Source organism: Syngnathus acus, chromosome 12 (genome assembly GCF_901709675.1).
Source record: "Syngnathus acus chromosome 12, fSynAcu1.2, whole genome shotgun sequence".
NCBI classification, from domain to species: Eukaryota; Metazoa; Chordata; class Actinopteri; order Syngnathiformes; family Syngnathidae; genus Syngnathus; species Syngnathus acus.
In genome coordinates, this window is record NC_051097.1 from 1334760 (window position 1) to 1361438 (window position 26679).

General features: G+C 44.4%; 1 long non-coding RNA gene and 5 other non-coding genes across 6 annotated transcripts; 1 reads left to right on the forward strand and 5 right to left on the reverse strand.

Moving 5' to 3' along the window:
* The first annotated feature begins 7232 nt into the window (after window positions 1-7232).
* LOC119131460 lies at window positions 7233-8669 on the forward strand. Its single transcript, XR_005099671.1, has 2 exons — window positions 7233-7288; window positions 7498-8669. It is a non-coding gene; the product is annotated as an uncharacterized LOC119131460 (long non-coding RNA).
* Window positions 7332-7409, reverse strand: trnas-uga. Its single transcript has one exon. It is a non-coding gene; the product is annotated as a tRNA-Ser (tRNA).
* trnas-aga lies at window positions 7486-7567 on the reverse strand. Its single transcript has one exon. It is a non-coding gene; the product is annotated as a tRNA-Ser (tRNA).
* Window positions 7649-7730, reverse strand: trnas-uga. The gene has a single exon. It is a non-coding gene; the product is annotated as a tRNA-Ser (tRNA).
* A 1646-nt stretch (window positions 8670-10315) lies between the features above and the next one.
* On the reverse strand, window positions 10316-10397 carry trnas-uga. The gene has a single exon. It is a non-coding gene; the product is annotated as a tRNA-Ser (tRNA).
* A 411-nt stretch (window positions 10398-10808) lies between these two features.
* On the reverse strand, window positions 10809-10890 carry trnas-cga. The gene has a single exon. It is a non-coding gene; the product is annotated as a tRNA-Ser (tRNA).
* Window positions 10891-26679: the final 15789 nt, after the last annotated feature.

Below are 26679 nucleotides of genomic sequence, written 5' to 3' on the forward strand. Positions count from 1 at the left end.
AAAAATCTAAAAGCTTTTTATAAGGCAGACTGTCAATACATGAGCTGTATGCCTACTATTAAAATAATTAAGTAGGCTACAAATACAAAGCAACAAAGCGACGCAAAATGTCTCCCCTGGATAGCCAGCGGACTTTGTTGTGCCGCAGGAGATCGGCATATTCGCTGTCAACTTCATCGAGCAATTCACGGAACTGGCGGTGGTTTAAAGTTAAAGTCAAGTCCCAATGGTCGTCACACACACATCTGGGTGTGGTGAAATTTGTCCTCTGCATTTAACCCATCCCTGTGTGATTTTGGTCCATCCCCTGGGGGAGAGGGGAGCAGTGAGCAGCAGCGGTGCCGCGCTCGGGAATCATTTGGTGATCTAACCCCCAATTCCAACCCTTTATGCTGAGTGCCAAGCAGGGAAGAAATGGGTCCCATTTTTATAGTCTTTGGTATGACCCAGCCGGGGTTTGAACCCACAACCTTCCAGTCTTAGGGCGGACACTCTACCACTAGGCCACTGAGCTGTTGAGATCCATCAACATGGCGCCCCTCGTGGCAGACGTGTTTGCTTGCTCCGCTCTAGAGTGCCGGCTTTTTCTTCTTTTATGTGTGTTACTTGTTTTTTCTGCGGTGCACAACACTCATGCACTGCTAACATACAGCAAGCAAGATTTGCTCGAAATAGTCAATCGACAAAATAACCTGGAATTCACGGGTTTTATTTCACCGGAGCTGCAACTCATTGTTCGGTCCAACAAAGACCACCACGAGCCTCAGGATGGCCCGGACACACCGACCTCGAGTGAGGCGGCCGACCCCAGGAGAGCGCTCCGGAGACGGCGTCGAAAGCGAGGCAAGAGTGGAGGGCTCCATGCTAGGCTAAAAGCTTGTGCTAGCCAACCACCGCTACCCAGCCTCCTGCTCGCCAACGTACGGTCTCTCAACAACAAACTGGACGACCTGAGAGCACGAATCACATCACAGCGGGAAATAAGAGAATGTTGCGCTCTGATTTTCACCGAAACGTGGCTTTCTGACAAAATTCCAGCGCGCGCCATCCAATTACAGACGTACTCCGTGCACAGAGGGGACCGGACTGCAGCCTCCGGCAAGACGAATGGAGGGGATGTGTGCGTGTTTGTAAACAACTCGTGGTGTGGAGGTATACAGACTGTTTATAGACACTGCTCACCAGACGTGGAGTTTTTAATGCTGCAATGCCGTCCCTACTATCCACCGAGGGATTCACCTCTGTGTTTTTAGCCGCTGTCTACATCCCCCCGAGAGCCAACTCCACAGCAGCGCTTGGCAAACTGTATGATGTCATCAGCGCGCTAGAGACTGCTCATCCTGATGTCGTTTTTATCGCTGCTGGAGACTTCAATCAGTGCAACCTACAGACTGTACTTCCCAAATATCACCAGCACATCAACATCCCTACCCGTGAGAAGAACACCCTGGATCACGTGTACAGCAACATACGCGGTGCATACAGGGCAGCACCAAGACCCCACTTTGGACAATCTGACCACATCTCACTGTTTCTGTACCCAGCATACCGACAGAAACTAAAACAAACAAACCACACCACCAAACAAATCAAACTATGGACACCAGAGGCTGGGTGCGACCTGCAGGACTGCTTTGCTCAAACAGACCGGGATGTGTTTAAAGCTGCTGCCACAATGGAGGACTCCTCAGTCAGCATCCAGGACTATGCTGACTGCGTGACCGGGTACATCAACACATGTGTTGATAACATCGTGCCCACTCTTCAGGTGAGGAAGTTCCCCAACCAGAAGCCCTGGATAAACAGCCAGGTACGTCACATGTTGCGTGCTCGTTCTCTCGCATTCAGATCAGGCGATGAGGCAGAGTACAAAACTGCGAAGTACGGACTGAGAAAGGCCATCACAGCTGCCAAGAAGTAGCACAGGGATAAGCTGGACAGCTTCTATTCCACTGCTGACCCTGGGTGGATGTGGTGGGACCTCCACCAGCATCATCGGCCACACAAACAGCCTACCGGATGACCTCAACAACTTCTACACCCGCTTTGAGACCTCCAACCCCAACACAGAGAGGCACACACACACCCGGACCACCTGACCCCAGACCTCCCCCCCACCAACAGTTTCATCAGGCCAGGTATGCAGAACCCTGAGGAAGATCAACCCCCGCAAAGCAGCAGGACCAGACAACATCCCTGGGCGGGCCCTCAGAGCATGCGCCAACGAGCTGGCAGATGTTCTCACCTCCATCTTCAACCTTTCACTCAGCCAGAGCATCATCCCCACCTGTTTCAAATCCACAACCATCGTCCCCCTCCCCAAAAAGAGCCTGCCCACCTGCCTGAATGACTACAGGCCAGTAGCACTCACCCCTATCATCATGAAGTGCTTTAAAAGAACGGTGCTGGTCCACATCCAGAGCAACATACCAGACTCCCTGGACACCCTGCAGTATGCCTATCGGCCCAAAAGGTCCACCTCAGACGCCATCGCTGCTGCTCTTCATTACTGCCACTCCCACCTTGAAAATAAGGATGCGTATGTCAGGATGCTCTTTGTTGACTACAGTTCTACTTTCAACATGGTCATCCCCCACAAACTCATCCATAAACTGTCCACACTCGGTCTTCACCCCAACCTCTGTGACTGGCTCCTGGATTTTCTGACTGGCAGACCTCAGTCTGTCAGGATTGGAAACAGGACTTCAGCCAGTATCATCACCAACATTGGTACCCCACAGGGATGCTGCTCAGCCCCCTACTCTACACCAGGGGTCACCAACACGTTGCCCGCCGGCACCAGGTCGCCCGTGAGGACCGCATGAGTCGCCCGCAGGACTGTTCTAAAATTAGCTCAAATAGCGGCACTTGTCAGCGAGCTGCATCTATTTATTTTACAGTCAAACCTCGGTTTTCGAACGTCCCGGTTCTCGAAATAATCGGAATTCGAACAAAAAATTCGAGATTTTTTTGCTTCGGTTGTCGAACAAAATTCAGAGGTCGAACCTCGCGAGATGAGCCGGGAGGACCCGAGAAACCCGACTGCGTGGCCCGGATGCCGACTGACTCCGTTGTTATTGTATTTTCGTGACTTTGAGGATTGTATTAACCCCTAATCATGCCTCCAAAGACAGCAAGTGGGAGCAGTAAAGCCATCCTAAAACACAAAGACGCTCTTAAAGCAATGTGACAGTGAGCGCCCGGCGCGCTGCGGTTGCGTGATCGGACCAAATTAAGCTCCCTGCGCACTGAGGCCCACTTAAATTTTGGAAAGTACATCAAGACTTTAAAAATATTTTCTAAATTTCAGCGACGGCTCTGTCATGATAATGCGACCAGCGCGGTGCAGTTGCGCGGTCGGCGACGCGCTACTGTTGCGCGTTCGGCGGTGCGCTGCGGTTGCGCGATCGGACCAAATTAAGCTCCCTGCGCACTTAGGTCCACTTAAATTTTGGAAAGTACCTCAGGACTTTAAAATTATTTTCTAAATTTCAGCGACGGCTCTGTCACAATAATGCGACCAGCGCGGTGCAGTTGAGCGGGGGCGACGCGCTGCGGTTGCGCGTTCGGCGGTGCGCTGCAGTTGCGCGATCGGACAAATATGCGCAAATGAAAAAATGCTGAAAAAGGCGGGGTTTTTTGTCTTGAAATGGATTACATTTTTTCCATTATTCGTAAAAATAGATCCGGAATTCGACCGATTCGCTTCTCGAACCGCCTTCTGGAACAATTGTGGTCAAAAACCAAGGTTTGACTGTATTTTTGTTATTCTTGTTCAAATCACACTTACATGTGAACTGGAAATGACAATAATAACACATAGTGATAGCCAAATTGAGCAAATTGGCTATTTCAGAAGTGTGTGTCAAACTGGTAGCCCTTTGCCTTAATCAGTACCCAGGAAGTAGCTCTCGGTTTAAGAAAGGTTGGTGACCCCTTGTTGGAATAATTTAAGTGAAGCCTTGGCCTGCCAGACCTGGAGGCCTTGTCTTTACATTTTATGACTTTCCTTTAATCTAGGTTTTTCCTCTTTAGTGACAGGGATGTCTTTTGATCCCTGTCAGCCATATGTCTCTTTCCTGTCCTTTTGTTATGTGTGTGTTTTTGTTCCTGTAAGAGGCCTTCACCAACATCGAGCAGAGCTTATTTGCATAGGCGAAATGTTCTTATTTGGTCCAAAGAAACTTCATTCCTTTTATCTTACTGTAGGTTTGGTTCATAGATTGTTGTTGGTCAGAACTGTTTTTCTTTGTTAAGTGTTATATACAGTTTGAAGTAGTTGCATACAAGTTATCCCATATTTACTCAATGTTTGTTTAAGTGTTTAGGACAGGACAAGTCACTCATTATTATTGTGTGTTAATTTACCAAGTAGATAAAGTTAGCAAAGGTTTAGTTGCATTGTTCCACAGGAACCACAGGAAAGCGGCAATTCAAGTTATCTGATCCCACTCGAGGACGAGTCAGTCAACCATGAAGGACAGCTGATGAGGAAGGAGGACAAAGTCTGCGGGGGTCACGGGCCGACAATGAAGTGCTAATTCACACCACACTACATTCCTTAGCTAATAAGCGTTGCTACAGACACTATCTCCCCTCCCTTTAGTGTAGCAACGCCTCTGTAACCAGGGCAACCAAAACATTAAATAGAGGAGCACGTGAAGTGAGAACTCAGAATTGATGGAGATTGTAACTGAGTTTGCTCTCTATCGTTCTCCTCGCGAGTAAACCTGTTCTGATTCTTTTCTCCTCTTCCTTCCAGCGTGTGGTTTAATGTCTGATGGTATTTAGACCTAACAACCCTGCTTTACACCCTGTTCACCCATGACTGCGTTGCCTCCCACAAAGACAACATCATCCTTAAGTTCGCAGACGACACTGCAGTGATTGGACGCATCACTGGCGGAGACGAGGCGGGCTACAGGAAGGAGGTGGACAGCCTAGTGTCATGGTGTGAAGAAAACAACCTCACCCTCAACACGGACAAAACGAAGGAGATGATAGTGGACGTGAGGAAGAAAAGGGACCTCACCAGCCACTTTTCATTCGACAGCTTGAAGTTGAGAGGGTGAGCAGCTTCAAATACCTGGGTGTCCATCTCAGTGACGACCTCACCTGGACACTCAACACCATACAGCTGGTCAAAAAGGCTCAACAGCGGCTGTATTTCCTGAGGAGGCTGAGGAAGTTTGGAATGTCCCCCAAGATCCTCAGCAACTTCTACAGCTGCTGCATCCAGAGCATCATGACCAGCTGCATCTCCGTGTGGTACGGCAGCTGTACTGCTGCAGACCACAAGCGACTGCAGAGAGTGGTGAGGACGGCAGAGAAAATCACCCGGACTCCGCTGCCCTCTCTGCAGAGTATCCACCACCGTAGGGTCCACAGGAGAGCGGCGTCCAACCTTAAAGACCCCCACGCACCCCCAACATGAATTGTTGACACTTCTCTCCTCAGGCCTGAGGTACAGAAGTGTAAAATGTAAAACCTCCCGTTTCAAGAACTCTTTCTTCCCCACGGCCATTCGCCTCTGACCAGAACTCGACCTCAGTCACTGATCTGCATTTTATACTGTGCACTGTTTACACTCACTTTGTTTTGCACTGCATTCTCCCCTGTTTAACAGTACATTCACTATAACTCTCACAACTGTTGCACAATGCCATTTTTGCACTAGCCTATATTGCACATCCCTCACCTTCGTCGTTGTATATACAGTGGAGCTTCGGTTTTCGAACACAATCCGTTCCAGAAGGCTGTTCGAGAGGTGAATCGTTCGAATTCCGAATCATATTTTCCCATTACAAATAATGGGAAGAAAATTAATCCATTCCTAGCAACAAAAAAAACCAACGCCTTTTTTAAGCATTTTTTCATTTGCGCATTTTTGTCCGATCGCACAACTGCAGCGCACCGCCGAATGCGCAACCGTAGCGCGCCACCGTAGCGCGTCGCCGACCGCGCAACTGCACCGCGCTGGTCGCATATACCTGATTTCAGTCGCTACAGACGGCGTACCAAGTATGAGAGGGTCGCAAAAGTGACTTTACGACAGAGAGCATTGGATCGAAATTTGCTTGCATTCCATTGCATATTGCACCAAGAGGTGCTGTGTGCATAAACCTTCCCACCGGAGTGTATGGAGGTAATAAACCTTGTCATCCATATTGTGAACAAAATAATCGCAAAAGCATTAAGATTCAATGATTCAAGATTCAAAGCGTTTATTGTCATATGTACAAAAGGAAAGAACTTTTCTTTGTACAATGAAATTCTTTCGCTGTCCGTTAAAGTGCCAGACAAGGTAAAGAAGATTAAAAGAAGGTTAAAAAGTAAAAAAACACAAAATATAAAAACCACAATATATACACAGTACAGTGGAGCCTCGGTTTTCGAACGTCCCGGTTCTCGAACAAATCGTTATTTGAACAAAAAATTCGAGGTTTCTTTGCTTCAGATGTCGGACGAAATTGGGTTGTCGAACCTCGCGAGATGAGCCGAGAGGACCCGCATGCCAACTGACTCCGTTTGTTATTATGTTCTCGTTACTCTGAGGATTGCATCAACTCTAATCATGCCTCCAAAGGAAGCAAGTGGGAGCAGTAAAGCCATCCTAAAACACAAAGACGCTCCTAAAGCAATGCGACACTGAGCGCCCGGCGCGCTGCGGTTGCGTGATCGGACCAAATTAAGCTACCTGCGCACTGAGGTCCACTTAAATTTTGGAAAGTACATAAGGACTTTAAAAATATTTTCTAAATTTTAGCGACCGCCCTGTCACAATAATGCGACCAGCGCGGTGCAGTTGCGCAGTCGGCGGCGCGTTCGGCACTGCGCTGCAGTTGCGCGATCGGACAAAATTAAGCTCCCAGCGCACTGATGTCCACTTTAATTTTGGAAAGTACATCAGAACTTTAAAAATATTTTCTAAATTTCAGCGACGGCTCTGTCACAATAATGCGACCAGCGCGGTGCAGTTGCGCGGTCGGCGACGCGCTACGGTTGCGCGCTACGGTTGAGCGTTCGGCGGTGCGCTGCAGTTGTGCGATCGGACAAAAATGCGCAAATGAAAAAATGCTTAAAAAAGGCGTTGTTTTTTTTTTTTGCTAGGAATGGATTAATTTTCTTCCCATTATTTGTAATGGGACCTGATACACCACGAGATTCTAATGAACAAGTTTGGACTGTTGTCTGCAGGACTCGAACCTGCGAGCGGAGTTTTAATTTGAATTTCTAGTCCATCGCCTTAACCACTCGGCCACAACGACACACTGTTCAAATGCATGTGGTATCTCATAATACACCATGAGATTCTAATTAAAATTTTGGCTAGTCATCGGCAGGACTCGAACCTGTAAGGGCCCCAATGGATTTCAAGTCCATCGCCTTAACCACTCGGCCACAACAACACACATTGGCGTGGTCCTCACATTGTCAAATTGCACATTGCAAGGATCTAGCAAGATTCTAATTCAAAATCTGAATCGTTGTCAGCAGGATTCAAACCTGCGAGGGGAGACCCCAATGGATTTCTAGTCCATCACCTTAACCACTCAGCCACAACAACACACACTGTAATACGCACCGTCCAAATGCATGTGGTGAGTATCTCATATTACACCACGAGATTTTAAACAAAAATTTGGATCGTTGTCGGCAGGACCCGAACCTGCAGGGGTAGACCCCAATGGATTTCAAGTGCATCGCCTTAACCACTCGGCCACAACAACACAGTAAACAAGTTTGGCCAAGGTCCTCACATTGTCAAAATGCGTATGGCAAGGAGCTAGCAACACAACGAGAATCTAATACAAAATCTGTATCGTTGTTGGCAGGTGTCAATCGTGCACTTATGTATCTGATGTAAGTGACTGGCTCTCCGTTTAAAGGGTAAAATTTTGTACTTTAGTCCCTCTGCAATAACGCAGTATGTAGGGGAGACGAGAATTAATTTAAGCCAGTACGGAAAGAAGATTCGTTCCGAGTCTAACCGCTGTTCAGGTAACTAATCTATTGTTAGATTAATTCCGTCATTTCCGGACGCCAGTCCCTTTTAAAGCAAAGAGATCCCGGTGTTGAGTAATTCCTTTTCGAGACCCGGGATCAAATTGATCGTGGCCATTTCAGCGGCTCTTCTTTCCTATAATGATTGGGGCTTTTGTTAACTGCTCAGAATAGATTTAGCTGTCTTTGTTAAGACCGCAGGAACTCGTTTATTTACACTAGCGTGCACCCACACTAGCTGAGCTCAAGTTAACTGTTTCGAACCAGATTCTGACACTTCCTGATGTCAAGGATTAAAGCTGTCTTCATTTAAAAAAGAACTGAACGGTTTACAGTATGACTATGATAGAGAAACAAAACAGATTTAAAGCATAAAAGATCAAAATAATCATTAATCAAAATTAAATGATTGTAAAGTAGAAATTTAATGAATAACCAAGAAAACGAATTACAAGTTTCAATTGTTCGAACAACTAACAATAATTTCCACTCACCACTCAATAGAGCAAAGATTATTCAGTCTCGAAGTTTTCTCTATTGAAAACTCAAAAACATAGTGAAAAAGGGTAGGAGGCTAGAGGTCTAAAATGCTATTTGGTGGAAAAGTCGAGTGATCAGTTCTCCTTGTTCCAAAAATCTGAATTCTGTTTAAAAGAACAGGCTGGCCTAAAGAAGGGAGATGCCGACGCCCTAAAAATGGCTCCTCTCTCCTGCACCGAGGTCTGCATCTCCTAGCCTGTCTTTGAGCTTAAAATTTGACTAAATCCAATTTGAAGATAGTATAAATTCATTTTAACGGACCTTGGGTTGATCTCAGAAAGAATGAAATCTATCTTTGTCTAATTGCCGTTCTCGACCCACGGGCAGTAGCCCGCAAGAGAGAGAGCGCCGCTTTTTGTCTGAACGAACCTTTTATACCAGTTCAGTTCGTGGGTACTATGCCAGCTTGGTCACGTACCAGTTTTTTTCCATGACGTCATACATTGGCCTCAGATGACCCTAATGCTTCCAGAATTGACTGCACCTGCATCTTGGCCGGTCTCAACCGGATTCAACCAGATGAGTTGAACATGTTCGCAGGGATGTAACAATTTTCTCAGGGATGCTTCATCCTGTTTCCCACTTCCAAATTTTGTCAAGTGTCCGTCAACGTGACATTTGCAAATGTTCTTTCTCTGACTTGTGTTCCGTCAAACAGCATTTTATTTAGGCCTTAACTGGATGAACGTGACCTCGGGTCACGCTCATGTGTGGGATCTCAGTCTTCCACCACTTAGTATCACCATTAACCCTTTCCGCCTCCTTGTGTTCGCTCACATCTATACATTCATGTGTAAATGGAACATCAATATTACATACATGTTTGATATTGATTAAACATCGTGACAATAATAACACATACTTCCACAATAGTCAATTTAACACATAATCATAACTATGATCGTGGATTCTCCTAGTTAGCAGATTAAAACACTCAAGCATCTTCAAAATGTATTTTGACAAGCTGGTGACCTCTCGGTCAAGCTAAAGCGTGGGATTGCAGTCTTCCACCCACGGTATCACTGTCAACCCCTTGTCCTTACTCAACTCTTAATACATTCATGTGGAAATGAAACATCAGTGCTATGATGCTGCTCAAGTTGCTACTAACTATACAATATTGCAAAGCAGAATAAAATAAAGTATATTGCAGGTTACTCTAACTGTGATTAACATGTCTCATTCTCATCCCTAACGATGAGCATGGGCTTCTCTAGTTAGCAAATTAAAATATTCAAGCAGTTTCAAAGTATATTATAGCAAAACAAAATAATATAACATAATCCAAAATTGTGTGTTGCTGTGTTTCAGAACAAGTCTTCATCCAATCAATGACTTTTTAAACTATTAATTTACTATGTTAGGTCAATCTGACTTTGGCACCATCTTCTGGTGAAATTTGGAACGGGAATGGAGGCCGACTGGCTCAACCAACAAACTCCCCCCACCAATTCAACAATAGTTAATTTTGAAGAACCAACTTCCAAGTAACCCCCACTCAGGCCCCCCTCCTCAGGTCCTCCACGCCAAGCCCTGAAACTCGGAACTTCATCCTAGCCAATTTGTCTGGGCCAAATCCAACACACACTCACGCACCATCTTTCACCATCCCATCCACCATGCAACTCGACACAGGATTCGAAACTGCAAGGGGAGACCCCAATGGATCTCCAGTCCACCGCCTTAACCACTCGGCACAATGACACACTGTTCAAATGCATGTGGTGAGTATCTCATAATGCACCACGAGATTCTAATTAAAATTTTGGATCGTTATCGAAAGAACTCGAACCTGCGAGGGGAGGCCCCAATGGATTTCAAGTCCATCGCCTTGACCACTCGGCCACAACAACACCCATTGGTGAGGTCCTCTTATAGTCAAAATGCATATTGCAAGGATCTAGCAAGATTCTAATTCAAAATCTGAATTGTTGTGAGCAGGATTTGAATCAGCGAGGGGAGACCCCAATGGATTTCTAGTGTATCGCCTTAACCACTCGGCCTCAACAACACACACTGTAATACACACCGTCCAATTGCACGTGGTGAGTATCTCATATTACACGAGATTTTAAACAAAAATTTGGATCGTTGTCGGCAGGACCCTAACCTGAGAGGGTAGACCCCAATGGATTTCAAGTCCATCGCCTTAACCACTCGGCCATAACAACACAGTAAACAACTTTGGCCAAGGTCCTCACATTGTCAAAATGCATATGGCGAGGATCTAGCAACACAACGAGATTCTAATACAAAATCTGTAACGTCGTTGGCAGGATTCCAACCTGCGAGGGGGGACCCCAATGGCACTCGAGTCCATCGCCTTAACCACTCGGCCACAACGACTCACTGTTCAAATGCATGTGGTGAGTATCTCATAATACACCACGAGATTCTAATTAAAATTTTGGATCATTATCAGCAGCAATTGAACCTGCGAGGGGAGGCCCCAATGTATTTCAAGTCCATCGCCTTAACCACTCGGCCACAACAACACACATTGGCGAGGTCCTCACATTGTCAAAATGCATATTGCAAGGCTGACTTGCAGAGGAAAAGTCACATTTTCAGCATGACTAGCTTCCTCCACTTTGACCTCTCATGCTCCTACAGAGAAAGAAATAATAGATGTCCATTGAGCATGAGACATTCTGAGCCCATTAAAAGAAAAACAAGCACGTTACTTCTGGTTTAGATTCATTGTCAGATTATAGAATGACAAATGATCAGGGATCAAATTATGTTTGCACACTAAAGTTAAAATTTGCAAATCAAGTGGTATAGAAATGCAAATTGCTTCTAAAAGACAAATAGAGAATTGGAATGTGCTGTCCTCGCGTGTGTGGGCGGGCACCGGCTTCATGATCGACTGCAAGAAATGGCCAGCTTGTGACGAATCATTGATGCCGGGTCCCCCCCCCCCCCCTCGTGCGCGAGAGCTGTGCATGTGTGTGCCTAAGAGTGTGTGCCTATGTGTTAAAGTGATGAAATTGGCTAAACCTGTGTGCAAAGAAATTTGCAAGACTGTGGTATTTTTGATTTGCACCGCAAAACAGAAACAATTTTGAGAAATAAAAAAGAGAGGAAAAGAAAGAAATCTGTTTGTGGGCAGAAATTGGTTCACACTAGTGTCTCGCCCTGATGACAAATTCGAAAGAAAGAGAAAACATGTTTTCAGGATTTGGATGAAGCAAAATTGTGAATTTGAGACATTGCGATGCTACATTTAAGAGAAATAATAGAAAAAATTAGGATAAGGGATATGAGTTAAGAAGGATATATGAATGTTGTGTGGAGAGCTTGGATAAATTGAGACCAATGTGATGGAAAGACTCCTTTTTTTGAGACTGTGTGTGCGATGCAAATAAGCAAGGATGAATGATTGCCTGAATGAAAGGAAAATACAGGTTGAATGGTTTAAGTTGTTGGAGACTACTATGGAAAATTAGTAGAACAACTTTGAAGAAAGAGAGATTTTGAGCAAGTTAAATGCTAAGAAAAAAAAAGCTTTCGGATTGATAATTAACTAGAAAAAAAACTGGAGAACCAGTAACACATGCAGAAGATGAGTGAACTGAGTAATTGAAAAGCATTTTGGAAAGAAAGTCAAATTAAATGATGATAGAATCATTTGTAGTAAAGAACACATCCTCCCAAAAAGTTTGTCGTGTGAGGCATGGGCGTCGTCAAGCCTCAGAAAGAGGGGGGGAGTAGGACAGATAGTGAAAGATAGTAATAATACAACACTTTACGACATATGGATTCTCTAATATATTTGGCGTCATACCATCAAATTAAAATTTTCTCAAACTTTTCAAACTTTTGCTGTAAGCAATCAGAAGATGATTGAAAAGTGACTAAAGAAGCTATGAGGAAGTGGTGTAGCTGTTGGAAGGGCACGCGCTTGTGCGCTTCCCTGAATAATCAATATTTGTTTGACTGATAAGGAGGTGGGCAAAGGAACCATCTGCTACAGGACTTAACGTCCATTCCCCCAGTCCAAATCCTACCAAGATCAGAGAATGTCCTTTAAAACAGGAGGCAATAAATGGGATAGCCCCTGTCACAAATTGTCTTTGGTCAGGAGGATCCCTTAGGAAGTGCTCAAACTCTTCTTGCAAACACTCCTATTTGCCCAGTTCAAAAGGGCAATCAAATTGATTGGTGAATGATACAAGATTTGCAAAATGCAGACAAGAACAGTCCTTGGCAGATAGCATGATCAGAGCACTCAAACCGAAAGATGTGTCAAATGCAAATCTACTGCCGCCTGATCTTTCCTCCTCTCAGGTTGAAGAACTGGGCCAGCCACGATGCGAGGGATCGTTCCAAGTCGCTGACTACCCTCACCGCATTGAAAGTTTGCTGAAAGGCCCAGCTGGATTCACCTTAGCCACTGCAAGTTACAGAGAGCGCTGGACCCTGTTTTCGGAGTGGTGGGGAAGCTTGACTACAAAGGGGCCTCATCGTTTAGGGTGGGGCGTCTCAATGTTGATGAAGAATTCAACGATCCCCACTCTGACAGGCAATGGGATATACCGGTGTTTCTTCCATCCTAGTAGCAATGGGGCTCCACATGCCAGGTGGATCCTCTGCTGCGTTGTGGTTGGAGCGTGCTACGGTCTATGGCAGGGGTCGGCAACCTGCGGCTCCAGAGCCGCATGCGGCTCTTTAGCACGGCCCTAGCGGCTCCCTAGAGTTTTTGCAAAAATGCGTGAAAGGTTTTGGTTGTTGTTGGTTTTTTAAATATGTTTTTTAGATGGTAATCACGACACAACCACACTTGTGCTGTAAAAATGTATGTAGTTGTAAATATATTAAAAATACCGAATTTAAGAATGACGCCAAATAGCAAAATTGCGTCATAGCCTGCGACACAGCACAGGTGAGTTGTAAACAAACAGGTGTGTGAGTGATGGGCCATGGATTCAAAAGGCAAAAAGAGAAAGATTGCTGATGAGAACAGATGGTTTAAGAAAGAATGGACTGAACTATTTGCTTTCATTGCCAATGCTGAAGCATTTCCTGCATGTTTGATTTGCAATGAGAAGTTGTCAAATAACAAGAAGAGGAATTTGGAGCAACATTTTCAGCTAAAGCATGCTAAATTTGCTGCCGATCACCCAGTTGCAACTGAGAGGAAAGGTGCAATTGCAGTGCTGGTGGAGAAATTTGAGGACCGAAAAAACAGTTTCAAGAAGTGGATTGCATCTCCAAACTCTACTACTGCTGCAAGTTTTGTTGCAGCTCTGGAGATAATAAAGCGCGGAAAACCATTCACCGATGGCAAGTACATGAAGGATTCATTCATTAAAATATCAGAGTGCCTATTTTCGGACTTCAAAAACAAAACCGAACCCATTCAGAAAATCCAAGCTATGCCTCTCCGCACAAACAATATCACCGATCAGCAAATCAAGGACATCAATTAAGCTCCAGCTTTTTCTCAATTGCCTGTGATGGATGAGTCGTGTGATGTGACCGATATCGAACAGACAGCTCTGCTATGCAGGTACGTGAAATCTAATGGGCCGCAAGAAGAAATGATCAAATTGATACCACTATTTTTTTTTAATTATTTTAATAGTAGGCATACAACTTATGTATTGACAGTCTATGTTGCATTATAAAAGGCTTTTAGATTTTTGCAGCTCCAGACAGGTATGTTTTTTGTATTTTTGGGCCAATATGGCTCTTTGAACATTTTGGGTTGCCGAACCCTGGTCTATGGGCTCATCTGAATAGACCGATTGACAATGTCAACCGAGGAAAAGATGATCACATGATGAGAACTTTGAGGACTGTCATGGGACCCCAGAAAACCCATATGAAACCAACACTTGGTACCGGTGTGTAAAGTTCCCTGTGAGATCCCACACAGGAGGGATGAGGGATGTGTTCCAAACTCCCCCCCTTCCTCCACGCAAGTTCACCTGGAGGCCAGAGCAATGACTGTCACTGAAGCGAAATGCATGGCCTCTATGGGAGGAGTTGGATTTCAACACCGTGCTGTCACAGTCAGTGATGCTACCCTACCGCCCTGGACTCACAGAAAGAAACCTGAGATCGAACTCTTTTGGCTTAATCTCAACGTGACTGTTGAAGGATGAAAGGTGCCACAAGTGGCCTAAACAAAAAGGCTACCTGGAGTGAACTGCACGTGTTTCATCCAAGAAAATGAAACCCACAAATGCATTAACGACTGCTCTCCAGGAGGAAACTGGATGGGAGCTTTGGACATCACTGCTGAGTGCCAGGATAGGAGAGCCATTTCAAGTGGTCAGGGCTCTCCTACCAACATGGCTGCACCATCGAACGGGGGACCTACTTCATTCAGAATGGCTGGTTGCTTTGTGATCACAAGGTTTATCCGATGCTACCCACCAACTGGACAGGAGTGTGTGCACCAGTGTGGGTAACAGACCATACCACAAGATACAACATCATCAACTGACGACGGCACACAACTCTTCTGGATGTCGACGCAGGGCTTTTGCAACCTTTGAACCACGTGACCTCGTCTGGGGTACGAATGTCCCTGACAGCCATAAAGTATGGTCCGTCGGTGACAAAATCGTTCGTGCGCTTTTTCCTTGGATCAAGAGTTCGGAAAAAAAAATCACCCCTTAAAGAGACACTGAAATATTTTCAATCTTTTGTGAATCTCTCGCTGATGGACAAAACGGAGAGATTCAGGCTATTGGACTAATGGTCTTTCAAAACAGGATGGTTCTGGACTTAATGACTGCAGCGCAAGGTGGCGTGTGCCACATTATTGGGACTTCCTGTTGCACATACATTCCAGGAGATAATGACACTCACATCAATGTCGCCATGAACTCACAGAAGAATTTACAGCGAGCCATGTCGGAGGACAAAGTCCCACATCAATGGGATTTCATTCATGGCTATTCTCTGGCGCCTGGTGGCAACTGCTGTTGAAACTTGTGACTTCTGTGATTGTTGTGCTCATTTACAACCTGTTATCTCATATTTGAAGTCAGCTGTATCAAGATCTGTGTCTTCTACCGAAGTTGAAGTGCGAATACAACATCTCAGGCATGTCGAATGTGATGATTTTAATGCGCTGCGGAAAGAAGATTGCGATAAGTCAAAAGTCAAAAGTCAAAGTCTGCTTTATTGTCAATTTCTTCACATGCACAAAAAAATCGAAATTACGTTCCCACTATCCCACGGTGACGACATAGTACACAATATACATGCAAGTAAACAACACAAAATAAATAAATAAATAAATAAAAACAAGAAGGCACAAACAATGAATAAATAAGAGTAATGAATAAATAATAAATAAACAAATAACATAATAAATAAGAGGAGCAAAAATGGAGCAAGTGTGCAAACAGCAGACAGTCAGAATATAGCGCAAAAGTACAGGATGCTACACAGAAGGGGGAGAGAGTTTAGGATCGTAACAGCCTGGAGTATGAAGCTGTTGGTGAGTCTGGTGGTGCGGGACCGCAGGCTCCTGTACCTCTTCCCATAATGCTGATTAGCTGAACGTGTTTTACAGAAACTTGATGATTTGATCGTCAAAAATGCCTCGCAAGTGATGGATACGATGTTGTACTGTTTCTGTGTTTATTTAATTTTTATTTTTATTTCTTCATTAAATTTTCTTGCTTATGTTTGATTTATTGGGTTGACATAATCATATGATAAACAGGAGGGATATGTTAGGGTTGACAAATTATCTTATCTATTATCGTATGATTATGTTGGAATGTAGACTAGAATTATTAACTTTGTTTAAAGTTAAAGTCCCAATGATCGTCACACACACATCTGGGTGTGGTGAAATTTGTCCTCTGCATCTGACCCATCCCCGTGTGATTTTGATCCATCCCCTGGGGGAGAGGGGAGCAGTGAGCAGCAGCGGCACCGCGCTCGGGAATCATTTGGTGATCTAACCCCCCAATTCCAACCCTTAATGCTGAGTGCCAAGCAGGGAGGCAATGGGTCCCATTTTTATAGTCTTTGGTATGACCCGGCCGGGGTTTGAACCCACAACCTTCCAGTCTCAGGGCGGACACTCTACCACTAGGCCACTGAGCTGGTAAACCTTTTACCTTTCCTTGACTCTGAAAAGTTTAACCATTCAGTTGTTGAAACTTTCCAAATGGTGTGGAAACATTCTTGCTTAGTTAGCCATCTAAAATGCTCCACTAGTTTCTGTTTCCACGACCTTGTAAAACAATGAGCTGGGACCCTCCACACTGATTAACCAGTTGCTGCAGTGACCACCAAACATGTCCAATCTCACCCCCACCCTGCTTCTCTCAATAAATATGCTCTTGCAAGAATCCAAAGTCAGACTTCGTTCGAACATCACTGTATGTACAGTGACGAACGATATCTCCACTTGCAAGTGCTCAAAGGGCATACTGTCTCCCGTGTGGTTCTTGCGAATAAGTTAGAGTGAGCACCACTCTATCACATTAGTTTGTTTGTTCTTTTGACACTATCTTTTGACACATATCTTTTCATTGTTAGTCAAAACATTTTCCTCTGTCCAGAACGTTCAGTAGTAATCCAAAGCTGGCGTCTAGCATGAATCAAAACATCAGATATAATCAAGTACTGAACATTTTTAGATGACTTTGGCAGTGTCCGTGATTTAGAAAATCATCAGGCATGCATTAAACAGTTCCTTAAGGGTCATTAAGCTTTTCAGGCAATGTATCAAAAAACATTTGTTATTTCAAAGTGCACAGAAATACATATCAGATCATAAAGTTATAAAAACTTTTGTCATTACCACCTATCAAAAACTGCCTAGTTATGTCGTCTTTATTGATTTGGTGTGTAGGTATATGCTTAAAATGTTTCTTTTATTGATTTAATATGTGAATCTACCTGTCTGCTTATGTACTTTATTCAATGAGGTTTGAGCATATCTGGTTTTGTAGCTAGGCAGGACTTTTTGTGTTTCGACCCCATTTCTTCACTTCCTCTGTTGACCTCAGTTTAACTGAGGACACCAAAACCGTTGATACTACCAGGAGCAGCCGAAAGAAGAGGATCAAGAGAAAAAATGCGAGAGAAAAATACATGAACAAATAACGAAATACATACATACATATACTATATGTACATATAGACAGACAGACACTGAACGATTGCCCACTCGGTCACTCAGTCACTTGTCTCGGTCATTCTGACACCCGGTCACTCAGTCATTCAGTCAATCAATCAATCAATCAATCAATCAATCAATCAATCAATCAATCGCAAGTGTTAACTAATTTGTAATAGTATTGCAAGCAGTTTAAACTCTAATGGAATATGTGAATGTCCATATCAGTTTAATCAAATTCTAATACTACTTTACCTTTGTATAAGGGATAGCCTTCTCAAAGCATAGTTGTCGTAATTTATTCAATCCATTGTTTTACCAACATTTAATCATTGATCAATCACGTATCTTAAATCATGCTTTTCCTCCTCCGAGAAGCGACTATGTACTCCAAACCCAAACCATTTTATAGGGAAAAAAAAAATTGTTGAATTTATTTCAAAGTCATAGTCAAAGTCTGCTTTATTGTCAATTTTTCACATGTCAAGACATACAAAGAGATTGAAATTGCGTTTCCTACTATCCCACGGTGACAAGACATATAACACATTCAAGTAAACAATACAAAAAGTAAAAATAAGAAGGCACATACAATGAATAAATAAGAGCAATGAATAAATAAGAGCAACTTGGTGGAAATGGTGCAATTATGCATACAGCAGACAGTCAGTATAATAGCGCGAAAGTACAGGAGGAGTAGTGTAAGTGGATTAGTGCAAGGCAGCCATCGTGGCCCAAAAGGCCAGGACATCATGTAGCCGAGGGTGGAGGGGGGAGAGAGTTCAGGATCCTAACAGCCTGGAGTATGAAGCTGTTGGTGAGTCTGGTGGTGCGGGAGCGCAGGCTTCTGTACCTCTTCCCAGAGGGCAGTAGATCAAACAAAGTGTGAGCGGGGTGACTCACATCACTCACAATCGTGTTTGCCTTGCGGGTGAGATGGGAGGTGTAAATGTCCTTCAGGGAGGGGAGTGAAGCAACAATAATTCTTCCAGCTGTGTTCACTATGCGCTGCAGGGCCTTCCTGTTGTATTCAGTGCAGCTTCCTCCCCACACAGTGATACAGCTGGAGAGGACGCTCTCAATGGTGCCTCGGTAGAATTTGGTCATGATGGCTGGTGGAGCACTTGCTCGCCTGAGTTTCCGCAGGAAGTACAGGCGGCGCTGAGCTTTCTTCGCCAGTGATGCAGTGTTGGTGGTCCAGGAGAGGTCTTCACTGATGTGCACCCCCAGGAATCTGGTGCTGCTCACTCTCCCCACCACAGTACCGTCGATGGTCAGTGGCAGGTGTTGGGTGTGACCCTTTTTGGAAGTCAACAACAATCTCCTAGGTCTTGCCGACGTTCAGCAGGAGGTTGTTGTCCCTGCACCACGTGGTCAGAAGGTCGACCTCCAACCTGTATTGAGTCTCGTCGCCCTTGGTGATGAGACCCACCAGAGTCGTGTCGTCAGCAATTTCACTAAGCGGTTGTTGCTGTAGGTTGCAGTGCAGTCATGCGTCAGCAGGGTGAAGAGCAGCGGACTGAGCACGCAGCCTTGGGGGGCCAACAATTATTTGTTTGTATGTTTGTTAGGGTAGTGTTCACTCTAACTTATTTTGCAAGAACCACACTGGAGACAAGTTAGTCGTTTCAGACACCTGCAGGCGGAGAGTTCACTCGTCGCTGTGCTTACAGCGATGGTCGAATGAAGTCTGAAGTCAGGCCTCATCAGGTGCATATTTATTGAGAAGAAACACAGTGGGGTTGAAAGTGGGGGTGTGGGAACACAGGATGGGGTGAAGCCGCTCCCCTGCTGATCAAAGCATAGCAGGGGGCCTTTTACGACTTTGTGGAAACAAAGCAACTTTGATTGCTTCCTCTGCAGCTAGTCAATCAGGTGAAAAGATCTTAGCACTTTGGTCTACTACTTTTGGTAAGACAGGACAAGCTAGGTAAATTATTACAGGTTACATTCCAACATAATCATACGATGAAGATATTCTGCAAACCCTAACATATCCCCCCTGTTTTATCGTATGAGTATGTCAACCCCGACCAATCAAACATAAGAAAGAAAATACAATGACAGCAACAATTTCCAGTGAAGACGAGGTATTTCCCTCAATGCTCCAGTCCAAATTTTGTGTGCAACTGAAAAACCTGCGGCCAGATTAAAATGCAGGAAAAGAGTTACACGGCCCCTCTGCCTTAGGCGACCAGAATGTTACCAATAAAAAAAGAAAAAGAAAAACACAGAAACAGTACGTCATTGTACCCATCACTTGCAAGGCATTTTCGATGGTCAAATCATCAAGTTTCTGTAAAAGAATGCTGAGCTAAACAGCATCTACGCAATCCACGTCTCGCAGCACATCATAGTCATCACATCCGTCATCTCTGAGAAGTTGTATATGCACTTGTGCCACGGTAGAAGACACAAACCTTGTCACAGCAGACTTCAAACACGGGATAACACAGGTCGTAAACAAGCACAACAATACCAGCACAGCAAGCACAGGCGTCACAAGTCTCAACAGCAACTGCCACCACGCGCCAGAGAATAGCCATGAAAAGAAATCCCATTGATGTGGGATGTTATCCTCCGACATGGCCTGCTGCAAATTCCTCAGTGAGTTCATGGCTTCCTTGATGTGCGTGTCGTTATCTCCTGGAATGTATGTGCAACAGGAAGTCCCAATGATGTGGCACACACCACCTTGTGCTGCCGTCAACAAGTCCAGAACCATCCTGTTTTGCAAGACCATTAGTCTAATAGCCTGGATCTCTCTATTTTGTCCATCATCGACTTGCAGTGAGAGGTTCACAAAGGATTGAAAACGATAGTTCAGTGTCTCGATGAAGAGAGATTGTTTTCCAACTCCGATCCAAGGAAAAAGCGCATGAACAACTTTGTTTCCGACAGGCCATATTTTATGGTCGTCCGGAACATTTGCACCCCAGACAGGGTCATGGGGGTCAAAGGTTGTAATCGCCCTGCGGCGACGTCCAGAAGAGTTGTGTGCTGTCGTCAGCTGACGATGTTGAATCCTGTAGGTGTGGTCTGTCACCCACACTGGTGCACACACTCCTGTCCAGTTGGCGGGCAGCATCGGATAAACCTTGTGACCACAAAGCCACCAGCCGTTCTGTATGAAGTATGTTCCGTTTGATGGTGCAGCCATGTTGGTCGGAGAGCCCTCACCACCTGAAATGGCTCTCTTATCTTGACACTCAGTGGCGATGTCCAAAGCTCCCATCCAGTTCCCTCCTGGAGAGCAGTCTCTGTCAATGCATTTGTGGGTCTCACTTCCTTGGATGTAACACGTATAGTTCACTCCAGGTGGCCGGTCTGTGAAGGCCACCTGCGGCAGTGTCCGTCCTTTAACAGTCACATTGAGATTTGTCCAGAAAAGCTGATCACAGGTACCTTCCGCAAGTCCAGGGCGGGACGGGTCGGCATCACTGACTGTGACAGCACGGTGTTGATATCCAACTCCTCCCATGGATGCCATGCATTTCGCTTCAGTGACATTCATTGCTCTGGCCTCCAAGTGAACTTGTGTGGAGGACGGAGGGAGTTTGGAACACACATAGCAGCCCTCCTGTGTGTGCGATCTCACAGTGAATTTGACGTAGCGGTACCACGTGTTGGTTTCGTATGGGTTTCTCGGGTCCCATGACCAGTCCTCAAAGTTCTCATCGTGTGACCATCGTTTTCCACGGTCAACATTGTCACTTGGTCTGTTCAGTTGAGTCCATAGACCATAGCACGCTCCAGCCACAACGCAGCAGAGGATCCATCCGGCATATGGAGCCCCGTTGCTACTAGGATGGCAGAGACACCGGGACATCCCCTCGCCTAGCGGAGTGGGGATCGTTGTTTTCTTCACCAACATTGAGACGTCCCACCCTAAACGATAGGACTCCTTTGAAGTTAGTCTTCCCCACCACTCCGAATTAGGGGTCCAACACTCTCTGCAACTTGCAGTGGCTGAGGTGAATCCAGCTTGGCCGTTCAGCTATCTTTACTGCGGTGGGGGTAGTCAGCAGGACTTGGAATGGTCCTCCTTACTGCGGTGGGGGTAGTCAGCAGGACTTGGAATGGTCCCTCCCACCGTGGGCTGGCCCAGTTCTTTCTTTTGATGACTTTGATGTAGACCCAGTCTCCTGGCTTGATGGGGTTGTCGACCTGTGAGGATGAAAGATCAGGCGGCAGTAAATTTGCATTTGACACCTCTGTCAGTCTGAGCGTTCTGATCATGTAATCTGCCAGGGACTGTTCTTCAATTTTATTGCCCTTTTGAATTGGGCAAATAAGAGTGTCTGCGAGAAGTGTTTGAGCACTTCCGAATGACTCCTCCTGACCAAAGACCATTTATGACAGAGGCTATCCCATTTATTGCCTCCTGTTTTATAGGAGATTCTCTGATCTTGGTTACTGGAGGAACGGACCTTAAGTCCTGTAGCAGATGGTTCCTTTGCCCATCCCCTTCTCAGTTAAATAATGTTGATTAGCCAGGGAAACGCATAAGCGCGTGCCCTTCCAAACAGCTACACCACTTCCTCATGGCTTCTTCAGTCACTTTTCAATCATCTTCCAATTGTTTACAGCAAAAGTTTGAGAAAAAAAACTAACTCAATGGTACAACGCCGTATGTATTAGAGAATCTATATGCAGTAAAGTGTTGTATATATATAATTATTTATTTATTTTTTAAATTTTTTTTTTTTTTTTTTTTTATCTCCCACTCTCTATACAACATTCCCCCCTTCTGAGGCTTGGCGACGCCCATGTCTCACACCTTGACAAACTGTCTGGGAGGATGTGTTCTTTACCACATATGACTCTATCATCATTTAATTTGATTTTCCTTCCAAAACGCTTCTCAGTTTCCCAGTTCACACATCTTCTGCATGTGTTACTGGTTCTCCAGTTATTTTATCTAGTTAATTAGCAATCCAAAAGCAACCTTTTTATTTCCTTTATGTATTTATTTCTTCCTTAGCATTTAACGTACTCAAAATCACTCTTTCTTCAAAGTCGCTCTACTAATTTTTGATAGTAGTGTCCAACAACGTCAACCATTCAACCTGTATATTCCCTTCATTCAGGCAATCAGTCATCAATGCTCATTTGCATCTCACACACAGTCTCCAAGAAGGAGACTTTCTATCACGTCGGTCCCAATTCATCCAAGCTCACCACACAACATTCACATACTGTTTTCATCTCAAGGTTCCTGATAGAACAAACCACCAATCCAAAAAAAAAACTCAACACACAAAAAAACTGCTGGCAAATCAATCAGAAGTCTTTCTTTGTTTTTAAATTTGAAGAACCCAATCTCTCAGAATCAGCTCGCATATAGAAGTTTGTATAATCTTATAACACAACCAGTCAATTATTTCTATTAAATGTGAACGTCTTAAATTCACAATTTTGATTCTTCCAATTCCTGAAAGCATGTTCTGTCGTGTCTTACTTAACATGCACTAGTGTGGATCAGTTTCTGCTCGCAAACAGATTTCTCTCTTTTCCTCTCATTTTTATCTTTCAATAGCGTTTCTGTTCTGCGGTGCAAATTGGATAGACCACAGTCTAGCAAATTTCTGTACACTAAAAGGTCAGCCAATTTTCATCATTTTAACACACATGCACAGCTCTCGCGCGCGTAAGGTAGATCCCAGCACCAATGATTCGTCACAGGCTGGCCATTTCCTGTGGTCGATCATGAGCTGGTCCCTCCCACGCACACGAGGACAGCACATTCTAAGTTTTATTTATCTTCTAGAAGCCAGTTGCATTCATTTACCACTTGATTTGCAAATTTTAACTTTAGTGTACATACACAATTTGATCTCTGGTCATACAACAGCATTGTCATACTCCTTGCATGGACAGGAGCTCTAACAATCTAAAAACGTTCTAATAATCTGACAATGACATGTCTTGCTTTCATATGGACATCTGTTATTTCTTCCTCTGTAGGAGCACAAGAGATCACAGGGGAGGAATCTAGTCACGCTGACAATTTGGCTTTTCCTCTGCCCCTTCCTCCACCCTTTGATTGGTATTGTTTTGCAAAACGACACGCTCTTGCCAAGTGTCCTCGTCTCCCACAGTTCCAACAGTTGTCAGAATCTGATGGGGGTTTTGAATTATATTGCGGCCTGCGACCTTGTTGGCCTCTACCTCTTCCTCTGGCCTGCTGGGACCCATGAAAGAAGACTGTTGTATCTTCATCTAGGTCAACATCATCATCATCGCCTAGATGAAATACATCAGAACTTTTGGCCCATTGCATAGTTGTTGTCACACTTGCAATATCTACTTCCACCAAATGTATCCTCACCCAGTTGCCGAAGTCGGGGGGGGAAACAGTGATGAGCGCGTTTTTAAGACGTTGCTGATAAGCACTCTCAGCCGCATCATCGAATGGGGTGCCACTGTGCACCCAGAATTCTTTTTCAAATCTTAATTGAATGGCGGTCTCGTCACTTTTTATCTTTCCAGGTTTTGTCTCCTGAATTTGTTCTCTTTTCTCTTGTGAAGCTTTCAACCACATTCTAGCACAAATCAATTCTTTCTCTTTACTTTTCTTTTTCAGTCCCTTTGACTTCCTATTCACACTCTCCTCCAAAACATCAACCACTATCTTCCACACTTCAACTTTCAACTTCCCTTCTACTCCATACTTTTTCTTCCACTTTGGCATGTATTGCATACAATTAAGAAATTTACATGCCATGTACTTCTCATCTCCTTCAAGAGCTAGGGATTTACCGGTTTTGTTTCCCATCTTAATTAGGTATTTTAGGTTTATACAATTTTTTTATTTTTTTTTTATTTTCTTTGAGGATCCTCAATGCAGGTTTAAATTGACCTTCCACCAAATTCTCTTTGCGGTCAATTTATCCTACCAGTCGCACTCTCAACCACACAAACACCAGCGCTTTTTATTTTTAGGCCTATCCAGGATGGGTGTAAAACCCTCCCAAACAGCTTGGAAGAACGGACAAAAAAAAAGAAAGAATCTACGCCCTTATTCAATTAGGAAAAAGAGACTCTGTCTTTTCTTAGCCCGTTCCTTCCACTGGGACTAGAATCCCAACTGTTTCATAGCTTGGAAAAACCAAAGCCGTATCTCATAGCCCGGACAAACCAAAGCCGTATCTCATAGCTAGGACAAACCAAAGCCGTATCTCATAGCTCGGACAAACCAAAGCCGTATCAGCGCTTTTTCTTTAACTTACTTGTCCCCTGGTTCGTTGCACTGCCGGGTCCCGTCAATCCACCTCTGTCAGACGAAGGCAGACGTAAGACGCTGGCCCAGCGAAGGATTTCCTTCCCAGGTCTTTCTTTACCAGGCCCTCCTAATGGACGCTGGCCCGTCGACGGTGTACAGCGCGTCGTCCTCCGTCAGCCAGATGGCGGGTATGAGGGTCCCGGGTTTCGGCACCAAAATGTTAGGGTAGTGTTCACTCTAACTTATTTTGCAAGAACCACACTGGAGACAAGTTAGTCGTTTCAGACACCTGCAGGCGGAGAGTTCACTCGTCGCTGTGCTTACAGCGATGGTCGAATGAAGTCTGAAGTCAGGCCTCATCAGGTGCATATTTATTGAGAAGAAACACAGTGGGGTTGAAAGTGGGGGTGTGGGAACACAGGATGGGGTGAAGCCGCTCCCCTGCTGATCAAAGCATAGCAGGGGGCCTTTTACGACTTTGTGGAAACAAAGCAACTTTGATTGCTTCCTCTGCAGCTAGTCAATCAGGTGAAAAGATCTTAGCACTTTGGTCTACTACTTTTGGTAAGACAGGACAAGCTAGGTAAATTATTACAGGTTACATTCCAACATAATCATACGATGAAGATATTCTGCAAACCCTAACAATGTTCATTCTTTTCTCTTTGTCTCAGGTCCCAATCACGCCACTGTTTAAATGATCAATTTTTTTCGACATAATACTCAAGCAGTCATCTTAAATTTGTTCGATTTATCAGTCCCTTCCATTGTTTATCCTGCAAATGAATCACGTGAATAATGTGTTATTCAAACTTTAACGTTCAAAAGCTGCTTTAAGTTATACACCTGTTTCCAATTCGTTTCTAGTCTGTATGTTATTGTTCCAGTTTTTTTTACATTCAATACTCTCCCACCTATTTGATCCTATCTTGTAAAGGTCTACAATTTATTATAAGGTATTTTAAAACCCTCCCCACTTGTTACCAGGCTTTGGCTCCATTTCACGATGTTGTCTCCTGTTCACTTCATTTCTGCCGAGCTGCTACTTCTCATCCGTCTAGGATGTTGAAGACTTAAAAAGACTTAAAAACCATCAAATCTGAAAACACTTAAAATCTCACAATTCCCCCCTTTGTTTTTTTGGGGTTTTTTTTCCCCCTCCCCCTTTTGACACATTCTAAAAATGTGTCACTATGGATAAAAAGTAAAACTAAAAATGTCCATGGTAACATACCCATCGCCAGCTGGACTTCGGTGTACCTCCAGATGCCATCCTGGCCTAGAAAAACGATCACATTTACAAACTCATTATGAAAAGTAAGGGGTTAGTGTTAATGCATTCACAGACATGACACAAAATTCTCCAAGACTGCACTTGACAACCTGCAAAGTAAACACGAGTTTAACAAATAAAGCACAATCTGCTCCCTGGGTTGCTGTTAGAGGCTGCAATACAATTAGGTAAAACATCAAAACAGAGCAAGTCATCACAAATTCCCAGAGATGGGACCAAGTCACACATGTGCAAGTCTCAAGTAAGTCTCAAGTCTTAACCTTCAAGTCTCAAGTAAGTCCCAAGTCATTTTTTTCTTGGGCAAGTCAAGTCAAGTCAAGTCCTTAAATAGGTCAAGTCAAGTCCAAGTCAAGTCCTTAAATAGGTCAAGTCCAAGTCAAGTCACCTTATTATTGCAATTTTACCCGCAGAATCTGATCTTAGTAGTGAAAAGACAAGATGTCAGTAACTTTAAGTAACCATCATTGTCCAATGTGTCTAACCTGTTTAAAAATGACAATAATTTGGATTTGCACTGTA